The sequence below is a fragment of the Aethalodelphis obliquidens genome, unplaced genomic scaffold (assembly GCF_003676395.1).
Source record: "Aethalodelphis obliquidens isolate GAN/ISIS:26980383/991018 unplaced genomic scaffold, ASM367639v1 scaffold5, whole genome shotgun sequence".
Classification (NCBI taxonomy): domain Eukaryota; kingdom Metazoa; phylum Chordata; class Mammalia; order Artiodactyla; family Delphinidae; genus Aethalodelphis; species Aethalodelphis obliquidens.
Genome location: NW_020837949.1, coordinates 71,496,397 through 71,512,122, shown reverse-complemented (window position 1 = coordinate 71,512,122; position 15,726 = coordinate 71,496,397). Strand labels below are relative to the sequence as shown.

Genomic DNA, 15,726 nt, shown 5'->3' with positions numbered 1-15,726 from the left:
AAATTAAAAAAAAAATGTTGGTGTCTTATGCCTATTCAATAAATCAAAGATATCATTTATTCCAATGTGGGATTCTTTAAAAAGTGATTTGTCAATAAAATATATTTAGAAGTAACACTTTTAATTCAAAAAGTTAACTAAAGCACATATAAATTTATAAAATGCATTTCAGGTAACAAGGGAAAGAATCACATTTAAGAAAAGATATACATGTAATGTTACATTTTTAATCCTTTAATAGTTTTTATAAAGATCAACAGCCTTCAAAACTGATTTTGTTAATATTATGCTAATGTAGATTGATCAATTTGTTTCCTGCCTGTCCTTATATAGCAGTGAGATGAAATATGTCTTTTGGTAATTGTCTTTTGTTTGGAAATCACTTCATTTACTGTTGTTCTCTATCACTGCCAGTAAGTCAACATCTATATCATATATTTCCTCTTCAAAATATTGCTCAATAAGCTTACCTCACCTACACAGAATATGTGAGGATTAAAGAAACATTTGTAGTCTTGAAAGTCACTTACCACTCATTAGCAAATATTTCCACCAAAATTCAGTGTCACATGGTGGAAACAGCCTACATTATGTCTACATGGTAAAATTGGATTCTGTTGAATGTTGGTGCTATTTTTTCAATGGCTTTGACAATGTTAGGGGCTAGAACACAGACTATTAGGGTATCAGAAAGCCCATTTACCTTTAGGATGGCCCAGTGAGGGTTGATCCAAGGCAAGAAGAAAAGATTTCCCTGCTGTGTGCCATGGTGGTACCACATTTATTCTACTGACCAAAAGGCTAGAGCCGAGCATGTGCACTTTACAACCCATTGCTCCTCTTATCTACTGTGAGATGCATTTGGTTTCTTGGCAGGGCCACTTCTATCATAGCTTCTGACACCACCCAGCTCCCGAAACAGTCCCCAACTACCTGTCTTCTCCTGGTTTTCCTGAAGCTGCAGAGCTGCTTTCTCTCACATTAGGGTTCCCCTACCCTCACTATCACTAGAATCCCACCTGTTCCAGCAGTTAAGTCCAGGCTTCTGCTGAACTGGCTCAACTGAAAGCATTTATTTTATATCTGAAAGTGTAATAGGTGTTAGGAAGCCAAGAATCATTACATGTTGATTTTCACTAAAGAATACTTTTTATGGTGAGAAAGAATGATAATAGAGGAAAAGTAATAAATGCTTCATATCATAAGAGACTTAACAAATATCTGAGAAGTTTTTCATTTGTTTTGTTTTTACTCAAAGGAAATTCAAAATCTTTAGCTTTATCAGTCACCCTACCCTCTTAGGAGATTTCTAATAATAAGGCTTGGAAATTGGTTTCCCAAAAAAAGAAGTTAAACACCTATACTCATATTTTTAAAATCAAATGACAAATCCTACTGCATATTTCACCAACAGCTTAGGATGAGAATAAAATGAAATAACTAAATCTGATTTTCTTGGAAACCTAGATAGATGTATGATATGCATGCAAATTTTAAAAACCATTGGTTACCTCATGTGGCATTTCATTTTTTTAATTAATTAATTAATTTATTTATTTTTGGCTGTGTTGGGTCTTCATTGCTGTGCTGCAGGCTTTCTCTAGTTGTGGCGAGTGGGGGCTACTCTGTTGCGGTACACAGGCTTTTCATTGTGGTGTCTTGTTGCAGAGCACGGGCTCTAGGAGTGCGGGCTTCAGTAGTTGCAGCACGTGGGCTCAGCAGTTGTGGCTCACGGGCTCTAGAGCACAAGCTCAGTAGTTGTGGCGCACGGGCTTAGTTGCTCCACGGCATGTGGGATCTTCCCGGACCAGGGCTTGAACCCGTGTCCCCTGCATTGGCAGGCGAATTCTTAACCGCTGCATCTGGAACGCTGCATCTGCATCTGCATCTTAACCTGCATTTCATTTTGCTAGTTTTTCTTTTGAGTTCAACTTTTATCTCCTTGAACAAATGAATTAAATTTGCAGTTTTGTTTTCATTGTAAAACTTATAAATGTATATTCATTTTTCCATGCATAAGATTCAAATTCTCTTGCCCAAAATAATGATCAACTGTTTTATTAGAACTTAGTAGCATTCTAAAGAGAAAGAAAAGCATCAAAGGGAAAATTTACAGATATTACCTACGGGGAGGACTCTGAACGAATTCATATTTATCTGTTGGGGAACCAGGTGGTTTTTTTTTTGCAAGTCCTGTCATCTGTTAAAATAGGGTCATGTTGATACTTCCAAAACACAACTGCTTAAAAGAGGGAAGTTTATTTGTGGGATGAAGTTGTATTTTAACCTCAATTTTTTTTTCTTGGTTACTCACATAACCTCTAACTATAATTCCTACTAATGTTTGAGACAGATGAAAATTTTCTCTGCCAGTAGAAAATTAAACTGATCAATGGAACAATGTACAAATGAAGCATTCAGTTTACTTTCTCCTTAATTTTCTCATCCGGAGCTCCTTTTCTGAGTAAATCCCTCTGGCCATAAAATTCACTGAATCTACTATACACCAGATAGGTTACAAGGATCCCAAATAACTGATTTAGAAGGTTGCTTGTTATATTTTGAAAAATTACTCCTTGCTAAAGTCATTAACTTGTTTCAGTTAATAAGGAGACTATAAGAGGAATTAAAAGTAATCCTTAGTCATACAGCTGATTTTACATTTTTCTCCATTTTACATTAATTAATTTACTTCCCGCTTATTTTTATATCGTGGCCACATTATTCACCTGTTCTTAGCTCTGGTAAAAGATAACAAAATACTTTTTCCTAAAAGTGATACATGTGTTTGGTAGAATATAAATAGTAGAATTGATAAAGATATTTTTACTCCCAAGATATTTCCCTACTCTTCTTTTTCTTATATCTGAAGAGAGAAAAGGTATATCTACCCTAGTTAAAAAAATTCCCTGAAGCCTGAAAATCTTCCAGCTGTCTTGAAAGAAGGAAACTTTGTTTTTTGACTCTTTTTCCTGTCTTATGGATAAGAGCCCGGCTGTTTTCATAAACAGTGGCCAGCTGTTCAACTTTTAATACTACTCTTCAACAGTCTCCTACTTTTCACAGGGGAAACAGATCTTCACTGCATCTTTTTCTCCTGCCTAAGTTAAGAAACTCATTGAGAATTTTGAATATAAAAGCTTCCTAAAACAAGACACTCAAAAACTGTACTCAGCTGCTGGTCTGAATGTAGACGTTGCCTGTAAGTTTCAACCTCCTCTTCATATTTATTAAGTAGATTGTTCCAGATGTTTCGGAATTTTTAGAGTAAGAAACTATTAAAATAAGAGAACAGCTGAAGGACAAGTATATGCTGGGCACTTATGAGAACTAGCCAAACCACATACATTTATCACGTGCAGTTGGCAAAGTTGGCTGTGTGGAAATGTTGTGGGAACAACCGATGCTTCTAGACTTCACTACCTGTTCCACCAAGAAAAGCAGTACAGTTGTACAGGGTGGGAAAGCTTATTGTCAAAAAAAGTCTGCCTCAAAGAATGATTAGAACACAAGCAATACAAAGTCCTAAGTTGATCCATCACATAGGAATCTAAATGCTTTATCTTTTTAAATGAAGACTTACTGCAAAGGTCGAAAGATAGAATAGAAAAGAATGGAAAGAAAAGGAATAAATAAAAATATGGATAAATTTTTTAAAGCAGATTAAAATAGACTTAATTTTTTCCTTAGATGTTTCAAATTGAGGAACAATATAAATTATGTTCAAATAAAATATTTACTTTTGTGCAAAAACTTTTGGGTGAAGAAAAGATCACTATTATAATAGAATCCACATGATGAGAGTAAACATCCTGAAAAGATCTCCTATTCTTATCAAAGGATGATTACGGATATGGACATGGACATAAGCAGTGATCTAGAGATATCGCCTTCTTAAATGTAGACTATCATAGACAGGGATTATATGAGGATGAAAGGGGAAAGGAGATGAGAGGGGAAAACTGAAAAATATTTTCTACATGGTATTTCAAATACTTAATGAAGAAAAATTCCCAAATGAAAAACTGTTTAACCATTATTCCCTCATAATATTATGTATTACTTTTCAGTGCAATACATATATGTTAAAAAAATCTTTCTAATCGTAAAGGTGTTACATGAAGTCCAATGTAACTTAGAGCCTGTTTCTTGTGATGCTATGTGTGTGTTTTCTTTACTAAATCAGTGCCGATAAGTTTGCAATTCCATAGAGGGCTTTGAACTAAGGAACTATAGCAAACGGAAGGATAAATATCAGAAGGTTTCCTGCTAAGTAATTTAAAATGTCAACAGAGTGTGAAGTTTAAGCATCCTGGAGTGTTCTGAAATAAGATTATGGGCACTTTTTCTGAATATTTATAATTAGGTCAATCGGATCAACCACTAAAATAATCTGATTTTTTAAAAATTATAATTCAGGTACCCCTATAATTTGTTAAAAGACAAAGTGCAAACACTAATTTTACAAAAAGAAACTTCTTGTGTCTGATTTAAATTGTCCTTAAAATTTAGAATGTGAGGCTTCCATCAACTATGGATTTGCCATGGATGTATCCTCTCAGGAAGGAAAGGAAAAGTTCAAATATCAAGAATAATTTAAAACTTTTGAAAAAGAATACTATTTTAGATTTACATAAAATTTCTCCATGTATAAAACACTTTGACAGCCATAATATTACTTGATTTTCTCAACAACTCTGTGAGGTTGACAAAGAAGTATAATTTTTTCCATTTCCCAAATGAAGAAGCTGAGGCTCCAAATGATTTCATGTCTTGCCTTAGAACAATATGCTAATTAAACTGAGACTTAAATACCACCCAGTTTCACCTAACTCCAATAATCCTTCATTCCTACATCATCTGCCAAAAACAGCTACGTAGGAGATGAAGGGTGACCAATTATTAAAAATACCAGAAATTAATGGACTGTTTTTGCTTTCTAATTAAAACTTTTCTTTTGGTACGAAGAAATAAGATAATTCAAGAACATTGAACATATAAAAAACATTTCTTCATTACTTTGATTCTTTTCCAATTCAAGGATTTTAATGAAATGGCTGTTGGGGATGATATTCATATCAAACCTATGAGTATGGTGGTAGCCACTGCAGTTTAGAATAGCAGTTTCTTTTCTGGTTAATTACTAAGATTTTAAATATTTCATATGGGAGGATTTTTTTGGGAAAAAAAATGAAGTGAACCTAAGATTGACTGGAATTTACAAGCTCATTTAAAGAAAAGTCTCAACTATTTTTTCTTACAAATGTAATACCTACCCAGATGGCAGTCTTTGTAGTTTGTGGCACTGATTCAAAAGGCATATTAACTGCCACTCTCCTTAGCTGCATCAAGTATTTACAGGCCTCCTCTCAGAATGGGTTCAACAGTAATTAAAATAACACCCTTCCTCTGGGGTGAAATTACACTTGAAGAGTTTGGGGATGTTTTTTTTTCCTTCCTTTGGGTAAATAAGTCCTTCTGCCAAAAAGTATGAGAAAAAGTTGAGAATGGAAAGATCCTGAGAGAAAGGAGACAGAGGTGTGTGGCAGGATGGGGATGGGGGCTGTGGGTGTGTGTGTCGGTGAGGGGGAGAGGAGGAGAAAGAGAGAGATTCAAAATAGTACACCAAAGCAAGAGTCCCATAAACTATGTTAAAATGTGAGTGTTTCTTTCATTCTCTACCAGACACTGATAGACAAACAGGTTTAAAAAAAAAAAAAAAAGCAAGGGGGAAAAATACCATTTACTCTCTGCAGCAGCAGGAAATCAAGGAAAGAAAATAAACAGGGTTTGAATTGTGGGCCTTTAACCTGCTAGTCAGACAGTTTCATTCTGCATGTATTTGTGTGCTGGTAGATGGCGAAGGGGAGGTAAAAGGACAGGGGCCTTATGGGATTCTTGGGACTCCCACAGCTACCAGTCCAGCTGTACAAACACGCAAAAGCTTTGTTAAGGTACAGTGGGCAGCAGGCTGCAACTGCTGAGCTATCTGACCTATAAATCCCTTGCAAAAGCTCCACTTGAGGGGAAGCCAGAAGTTATGTGTAAATGTTTTATCCAGCCAGAAGCTAGCTATTGGTCATTTCCGTCTCCTGTCTCTCTCTTTCTTTCTCTCAATGGATACTCTGGCTACATTTAAAGTAGTATGTTTAGATACATAAATGACCACATCTTAAATTCTACTTTCCTCTAGGCCAAACAAGAAAGGGAATAGTAACTCAGAAGCTCTGTGTTCCTGACTTTACAGCTTGGGGCATATGTTCCAAAATTATGTGCAATCAACTTAGGCAGAGCAATAGAAATTTCTGTTATTGTTCTTTTCTTTAAATTTCTTTTTCAAACTCAGTAAGTGCATCACTTTAAAATTACCATCAATCTACATATATGTTTTACTTGACACAGGCTGGAGGCATTTGAGATATTCCCTTAAATATGACACCACTTACACTTGCCCAGTTTTTCCTTTTGCTTTTAGCCTCATTCACAACAGATAATCTTAGCAGGCATATTATATCTTGAGGGTAAACAATGCGGAGGTTCTCAATGACTAACCCCAAGGAGAACCTTCCTGAGATTTTTTTCTCTTTTCTAAACATTTCTGAACTCTAAGTGACCTCCTTTTATGAAGCTTCCAAATGGCATCTAAACACCTTAAACACTATGCACTTAGTAAGCTATCTAGACTATTAAAAAACTGTAGAAAATGACACAAAACAATGACAAGTGAAGGAGGCTAAATTTAAGCAGAAAATGGCTTTTATAAATATTCATAAAGCTAGAGAAGCCTCTGTTGAAAATACCTGGAAGCCACTTTGGGCTTTCCAACATCCTAGAGAGACAGAAAAATACAATCCATACTAAAAACAAAAAACACACACCAACATAGAGGTGTTTACTCTATGTATATGCTGCTCTGAGTTTAATAATTTTGGTAGCACTCGAACAATAGTAAATATTCAAAGATACTAAGCAAAAGTGGCATTTTTCTGAAATGTCACTCTGTGATAGTCTGAAGATTTTCTTCACTGACTCCTTTCATTACACTAAGCAAGAGACTAATGGCGTGGATAGCAAGACGTAAGCAATGGCTCTTGCTAGCTTACCAGAATACGCACTCAGGTAAAGATGACAAAACAAGCACACTCACACAAGTAACACACAGGCCCAAAAAAAGAGAGATACATCAGGATAGTAAAAATGCCTAACAATGGAAATTCAGAGGTGACAGAAAGTACTTACAGACAGGGGAAGTCAATATAAATTATGCCTTGAACATCATCATCTTCTTGAAAACGTCCTATGAAGGACTGTGAATAATTAACATCACATTAAAATAAAACAGACAACTAATAAGAACCTACTGTATAGTACAGGGAACTCTACTCAATACTCTGTAATGACCTATATGGGAAAAAAATCTAAAAAAGAGAGGATATATGTATATTTATAACTGATTCAGTTTGCTGTACACCTGAAACTAACAACACTGTAAATCAACTATACTCCAATAAAAATTAATTAACCCACCCCCTCCCAAAAGGATAATAATGCAAAGGAATAGGGATGACTTGTGGCAAAAGAGATAAAAGACTAGATGGAGTAAGTAACTTCCTATTTAAAAGGGTTGTAGCTCACCAAAGGCAACCTAAGAAGAGGCAGAATTCTGCTTCCTGGCAGGATCTGCTTATCTGATACAGATTCAGTTTGTTGTGTTTTTTTTTTTAAGATTTTTTTTTTTTTTGATGTGGACCATTTTCAAAGTCCCCACTGAATTTCCTACAACATTGCTTCTGTTTTATGTTTTGTTTTCTTTTTTTTGGCCGTGAGGCATGTTGGATCCTAGCTCCCCAACCAGGGATTGAACCCACACCCCCTGCATTGGAAGGCAAATTCTTAACCACTGGACCACCAGGGAAGTCCCCAGATTCAGTTTTACATGACCTCTAGGAAGTGAGAAAAGTCTAGTATTGTCAACGTTATCCATAAGTTTTCTCTAATTAAATTGATAGATAAATAATACAATTTATCTTGCCATCATTTCTTTCTAGTTAGTTCCACAGGTCAATTATCTGTGATCTCTATATACCACCAGTAGTCTGAGAAACAGCAAATAAATTCCCAATATATTCAGACTTCAGTAATAAAGTGTATAGCAATTCCGACATTCATAAATGAAGATGATGTTAGTGATCATTATTTGTGGTGGTTGTGGCTTGACTATAGCTTACCTATTGTCTCTGGTCTTGTCTCTGTGAAATAAGAATGACATAGACAATATACTGGCCAGGACACAGGGTAAATTCAGGAGAAAAATGAGAGCACAAAGTCACCAAGGATAAAGCTCTGATCAATATGACAATGACCCTGAACTTCAACTAAACACATGGTAGGACATCACCATACTCTGTCATTCTTTTGCTTCTTTTCTACACTTAAAAATTCGTTGTTTCAATACCACAGATATCAGATATAGAATTTTATCTGATTTAAGCCACTTTGAAGATTCAAATAAAGAGAAGAGAACACTCTTAGCTAAACACAAAAAAGGAGGAACCAAATTTAAAATTATAAATAGAACAGATATAGCAAAATTAACCATAATCTTCAGTGGAACAATTACTGACCTGAGACTTAAGATATCAGTTGCTCTAGTGAATGCTTCTGTGATACCCAGAAGTTCCCCAACTGATCTTTGCTTTTCTTTGTTCATCTGTAAAACCAGAAAAACAATTGATTTCACTCCCTACCTCATATGGATGTGAAAAGATTTTAAAATAAATTGCAATATTATTATTAACATAATGCCTTGTAAAACTGCAACTAATTACTAAAAAATAATATAAAATAATGCAGCACATTAAAAAGTTATTAATGATCCACCCACAAGCAAACGTGATTAAGACCTTTTAAATTTCACAAAATTTATCATTTAGATTCACTAAAGATGCCAAATACCAAAGACAAATTATTATTACTTTTTATTATTTCAAAATTGATGATGTTATTGTACTTGTTGTTCTCCTCCTCCTCCTTCTTCCTCTTCTTTTTATTACAAAATTTTTGTCAGACACTGACACAGCAGAGTATACTAGAATTCTGATTTAGTGGCTTCAACTTTTTTACTTTGTTCATTTTTCTCAACTAAGACTAGTAAAAATTTTCCATTGAATTCTAAGCTCTATTACTCCTACCATCTTCCTGGAATACAAACTTGGTAAGTGATAAAATCTTAATTTTTTTAATATTAGAAAATACAGATTAATATTTGATTAGAATAACTGACAAGATACTCCATAATGCCCCATAATACCAATATTTTCAATGCAACATGATATACAGAAACAGTAGTTTTTAAAACCTCTGACCAACAGAATATTCATCGTAAGAAAGTATTTTATTCTCAAACTCTTCCAAAAAACTGAAGGGGGGGAACACTCCCAAAGTCATTCTATGAAGCCATCATCACCCTGATACCAAAACCAGACAAAGACACAACCAAAAAAGAAAATTACAGGCCAATAGCTTTGACAAATATAAATGCAAAAATTCTCAACAAAATATTAGCAAACCGAATCCAACAACACATAAAAAAGATCATACACCACAACCAAGTTGGATTTATCCACAGCAAGGATGATCCAACTTATGCAACTCAATCAATGTGATACACCACATCAACAAAAGACAAAAAACACATGATCATCTCAACAGATGCAGAAAAAGCATTTGATAAAACTCAACATCCATTCATGATTAAAAAACTCCTTACAAAAGTGGCAATAGAGGAAACATATCTCAACATAACGAAAGCTATTTCTGGCAAAACCACAGCCAGTACAACACTCAACAATGAAAAGCTGAAAGCCCTCCCACTAAAATTTGGAACAAAACAAGGATGCCCACTCTCACCACTTCTCTTCAACAGAGTATCGAAAGTCTTAGCCACAGAAATCAGAGAAGAAAAAGAAAAGGTATTCAAATTGGTAAGGAAGAGGTAAAATTGTCATTTTATGCAGATGACATGATACTATATACAGAAAACCCTAAGCACTCCACACAAAAACTACTAGAACTGATAAACGAATTCAGCAAGGCAGCATGATACAAGATTAACATACAGAAATTGGTTGCCCTTCCTTATCCTAACAATGAAATGTCATAAAGTGAATGTAAACAAACAATCCCTTTTAAAATCTCATCAGAAAAACAAAAACAAAACAAAAAACCTTAGGAGTAAACCTCACCAAAGAGGTTAAAGACATATGATGAGAACTACAAAACATTAATAATGGAAACTGAAGATGATTCAAAGAAATGGAAAGATATCCCATGCTCTTGGACTGGAAGAATTAATAGTGTTAAAATAGCCATACTACCCAAAGCAATCTACAGACTTAATGCAATACCTACCAAAATACCCATGACATTTTTCACAGAACGAGAAAAAGTAATCCTAAAATTTATATGAAACCATGAAATACCCAGAACTACCAAAGCAATCCTGAGGTAAATGAACAAATCAGGAGGCATAATGCTCCCAGACTTCAGACAATACTACAAAGCTATAGGAATCAAAACAGCGTGGTACTGGTGCAAAACCAGATACAGGGCTCAATGTAACAGAATGGAGAGCCCAGAAATAAGTGCACACACCTAGGGATAACTAATCTTCAACAAAGAAAGCTAGAATATAAAATGGGGAAAAGACAGTCTCTTCAGCAAGTGGTGCTGGGAAAGTTGGACAGCCGCATGTAAATTAGTAAATCAATGAAGCTACAACACACCCTCACACCATACTCAAAAAAAAACTCAAAATGGCTTAAAGACTTAAAAATAAGACAAGACACCATAAAACTCCAAGAAGAGAACATAGGCAAAACATTCTCTAACATAAATTGTAGCAATGTTTTCTTAGGTCAGTTTCTCAAAGCAATAAAAATAAAAGCAAAAATAAACACATGGGACCTAATGAAACTTATAAGCTTTCACACAGCAAAGGAAACCATAAACAAAATGAAAAGACAATGTATGGACTGGGAGAAAATACTTGCAAATGATGAGACCAAGGAGGGCTTAATTTCCAAAATATATAAACAGCTCCTACAATTCAATAACAAAAATAAAAACAACCTAATTGAAAAAGAAGGGTGAGCTGTGACAGGGTGAGAGAGAGTCATGGACATATACACACTAACAAACGTAGTAAGGTAGATAGCTAGTGGGAAGCAGCCGCATGGCACAGGGATATTGGCTCGGTGCTTTGTGACAGCCTGGAGGGGTGGGATAGGGAGGGTGAGAGGGAGGGAGACGCAAGAGGGAAGACATATGGGAACATATGTATATGTATAACTGATTCATTTTGTTATAAAGCAGAAACTAACACACCATTGTAAAGCAATTATACCCCAATAAAAATGTTAAAAAAAAAAAAGAAAAGAAAAATAGGCAGAAGACCTAAACAGAATTTCTCCAAAGAAGATATACAGATGGCCAATAGGCACATGAAAAGATGCTTATGATCACTAATTATTAGAGAAATGCAAATCAAAACAACAGTGAGGTACCACCTCACACCAGTCAGAATGGCCATCACTGAAAAGTCTACAAATAACCTAAATGGGAAAAGAATTTGAAAAAGAATGGATACTTGTATGGGTATAACTGAACCTAATGTGCTTGTACACCTGTAACTAACACATCATTGTTAATCAATTATACTCCAATATAAAATAAAATAAACATTGTAAGTATACAAATAATAAATGCCAGAGAGAATATGGAGAAAAGGGAACCCTCTTACACTGCTGGTGGGAATGGAAAATTGGTGCAGCTACTATGGAAAACAGTAAGGAGGTTCCTCAAAAAACTAAAAATAGAACTACCATATAACCCAGCAATCCCACTCCTGGGCATATATCCAAAGAAAACCGTGATCTGAAAAGATACATGCACCCCAATGTTCACTGCAGCACTGTTTACAACACTCAAGACATGGAAGCAACATAAGGGTCCATTGAAAGATGAATGGATACAGAAGATGTGCTATATACATACACACACACACACACACACACACACACACACACTGGAATATTACTCAGCCATAAAAAGAATGAAATAATGCCATGTGCAGCAACATTATCATACTAAGTGAAGTAAGTCAGACACAGAAGGGCAAATATCATGTAATATCACTTATATGTGAAATAAGGATATGTGGATATTAGTCTCTGTATCCAAAACTCCCTCTCCTTTCTCTTATAAAGAACAGGCTGGTGAATGACAAAGGCTGGAAAGAATGTGGAGAATAGAGAATGCTCCTACACTATTGGTGGGAATGTAAATTGGTGCAGCCACTATGGAAAACAGTATGGAGATTCCTCAGAAAAAACTAGAAACAGAGTTGCCATATGATCCAGCAATCCCACTCCTGGGCATATACCCAGACAAAACTATAAGTTGAAAAAATAGGCATATTCCCACAACTAGGGCACCTGCTGGATGCTGCTTGGGGACCTTGACACCCAAGGAGACAGAAGGAACACCCAAGTAACCTGGTAGGACATGGGGGGACTGAGGAGGGAGAAAAAGTGGAGGCCGGACAGGACTGACACCCCTGAGGAGCGGCTAAGGGGAAGAGGGGTTCCCACACCTGGAGGAGCCCTCAGGGGCTGGGATCGGGGGGAGTGAGCCCAGTGTTTCCCCTGCCCAATAGACGGGGGAAGTCTGCCCAGATCTTGGGCCAGGTTCTACTCCCTCAGAGGCCCCCTCCAGGCCACGTTGCTCCTGGGGGCATAGGAGTGAGGTTGGGGCAGAACAGGAGAGGCATGCAGGAGGGGCCCTCCAGGACTGGAGGAGCTGGAGAGGAGCACAGGGCATTTGCCCCACCCACTCAAGTCCAGGAAGCCTGCGGGACTCCCAGGTGGAGTCCCCCACCCTCTGAGACCAGAGGCGGGAGGTACACCTGGGCCCCTTCTGTTCTGTTGAGCCTAAGCCCCACCCCCCAAAACCCCCAAGGCCTTTTCCAGCCCTATGGGTCCTAAGCATAGGCCCCATCCACCACGTAAACCCCACCCCTGCTTAGGCCCTGCCCTCCACAGCCAAGGCCTTTTCCATTTTTTTTTCTCCTCCTCCTCTTTTTTTACTATTGTGGTTCTGTTCTACCTTCCAGTTGTTTCATCTATATTTTTATTTTTATATTCTTTCTAACATATCTGTTAGTCTCCTAGTCTACTTTTATTTTTTACTTTGTTATTATTCTCTTTTTTTTTTTTTTTTTTTTTTGCCACCCCACATGGCTTCCGGGATCTTGGTTCACGAGCCAGGGTTGGGCCCAAGTTCCTACACTGGGAGCTCCGAGTCTGAACCACTGTACTAACAGAGGACCTCAGTCCCAGGGAATACTCATCAGAGTGAGGTCTCCTGGAGGTCCTCATCTCAGCACCAACACCCAGATCTACCCAAGAGCCTACAAACTCCAGTTTTGGAAGCCTCAGGTTAAACAACCAGTAAGACAGGAACACAATCTCACTCACCAAAAAAAAAAAAAAAAAGAGACAACAAAACAATATGTTACAGATGAAGGAGCAAGGTAAAAACCTAAAAGACCAAATAAATGAAGAAGAAATAGGCAATCTACCTGAAAAAGAATTCAGAGTAATGATAGTACAGATGATCCAGAATCTCAGAAATAGAATGGAGACACAGATTGAGAAAATACAAGAAATGTTTAACAAAGATCTAGAAGAACTAAAGAACAAACAGATGAACAACATACTAACTGAAATGAAAAATATACTAGAAAGAATCAATAACAGAAACACTGTGGCAGACGAACAAATAAGTGAGCTGGAAGACAAATGGTGGAAATAACTGCCAAGGAGCAGAATAAAGAAAAAAGAATGAAAAGGAATGAAGACAGCCTAAGAGACCTCAGGGACAACATTAAACACATTAACATTCGAATTATAGGGGTCCCAGAAGAGGAAGAGAAAAAGAAAAGGTCTGAGAAAATATTTGAAGAGATTATAGTCAAAAACTTCCCTAACACGGGAAAGGAAACAGTCACCCAAGCCCAGGAAGCACAGAGAGTCCCATACAGGATAAACTCTAGGAAAAATACACCAAGACATACATTAATCAAACTAACAAAAATTAAATTCAAAGAAAAAATATTAAAAGCAGCAAGGGAAAAACAAATAAAAAACATACAAAGGAATCCCCATAAGGTTACCAGCTGATTTTTCAGCAGAAACTCTGCAGGCCAAAAGGGAGTGGCAGGATATATTTAAAATGATGAAAGAGAAAAACCTACAACCAAAATTACTCTACCCAGCAAGGAGCTCATTCAGATTCGATGGAGAAATCAAAAGCTTTTCAGACAAGCAAAAGCTAAGAGAATTCAGCACCACCAAACCAGCTTTACAACAAATGTTAAAGAAACTTCTCCAGGAAGGAAACACAAGAGCAGAAAAACCCAAAACAAACCCCCAAAACAAACCAAAAACAATTAAGAAAATGGTAATAGGAACATATATATTGATAATAACCTTGAATGTAAAATGGATTAAATGTCCCAAGGAAAACACACAGACTGGCTGAATGGATACAAAAACAAGACCCATATATATGCTATCTACAAGAGACCCACTTCAGACCCAGGGACACATACAGACTGAAAGTGAAGGGATGGAAAACGATATTCCCTGCAAATGGAAATCAAAAGAAAGCTGGAGTACCGATACTCGTATCCAATAAAATAGACTTTAAAATAAAGACTGTTACAAGAAATAACGCAGGACACTACATAATGATAAAGGGATCAATCCAAGAAGAAGATATAACAATTATAAATACATATGCACCCAACAGAGGAGCATCTCAATACATAAGGCAAATGCTAACAACCATGAAAGGAGAAATCGACAGTAACACAATAATAGTACAGGGCTTTAACACCACACTTACACCAATGGAAAAATCATCCAAAATGAAAATAAATAAGGGAACACCAGTTTTAAATGACACAATAGACCAGACAGATCTAATTGATATTTATAGAACATTCCACCCAAAAGTGGCAGAATACATTTTCTTCTCAAGTGCACATAGAACATTCTCCAGGATAGATTGCAACTTGGGTGACAAATCAAGCCTCAGAAAATTTAAGAAAAGTGAAATCGTATCAAGCATCTTTTCTGACCACAATGTGATGAGGCTGGAAATCAATTACAGTAAAAAAACAAAACAAAACAAAACAAAAAAACTGTAAAAAACACAAACACATGGAGGCTAAACAATACGCTACTAAATAACCATGAGATCACTGAAGAAATCAAAGAGGAAATCAAAAAATACCTAGAGAAAAATGACAATGGAAACACAATGAGCCAAGGTCTACTGGACGCAGCAAAAGCAGTTTTAAGAGCGAAGTTTATAGCAATACAATCCTGCCTCAAAAAACAAGAAAAATCTCAAATAAACAATCTAAACTTACACCTAAAGGAACTAGAGAAAGAAGAACAAGCAAAACCCAATGTCAGTAGAAGGAAAGAAATCATAAAGATCAGAGCAGAAATAAATGAAATAGAAATGAAGAAAACAACAGCAAACATCAATAAAACTAAAAGCTGGTTCTTTGAGAAGATAAACAAAAATGATAAACCCTTAGCCAGACTCATCAAGAAAAAAGGGAAAGTATGCAAATCAATAAAATTAGAAATGAAA

General features: G+C 36.3%; 1 long non-coding RNA gene across 2 annotated transcripts in view; it reads right to left on the bottom strand.

Moving 5' to 3' along the window:
- The window catches only part of LOC113618452 (uncharacterized), a 219,471-nt gene extending 210,757 nt beyond the window's left edge, over positions 1 to 8,714 (bottom strand). For both annotated transcript variants that reach the window (XR_003432019.1, XR_003432018.1), the window contains exon 1: positions 8,625 to 8,714. This is a non-coding gene — a long non-coding RNA (uncharacterized LOC113618452). The remainder of the gene's footprint in view (positions 1 to 8,624) is intronic.
- Positions 8,715 to 15,726: the final 7,012 nt, after the last annotated feature.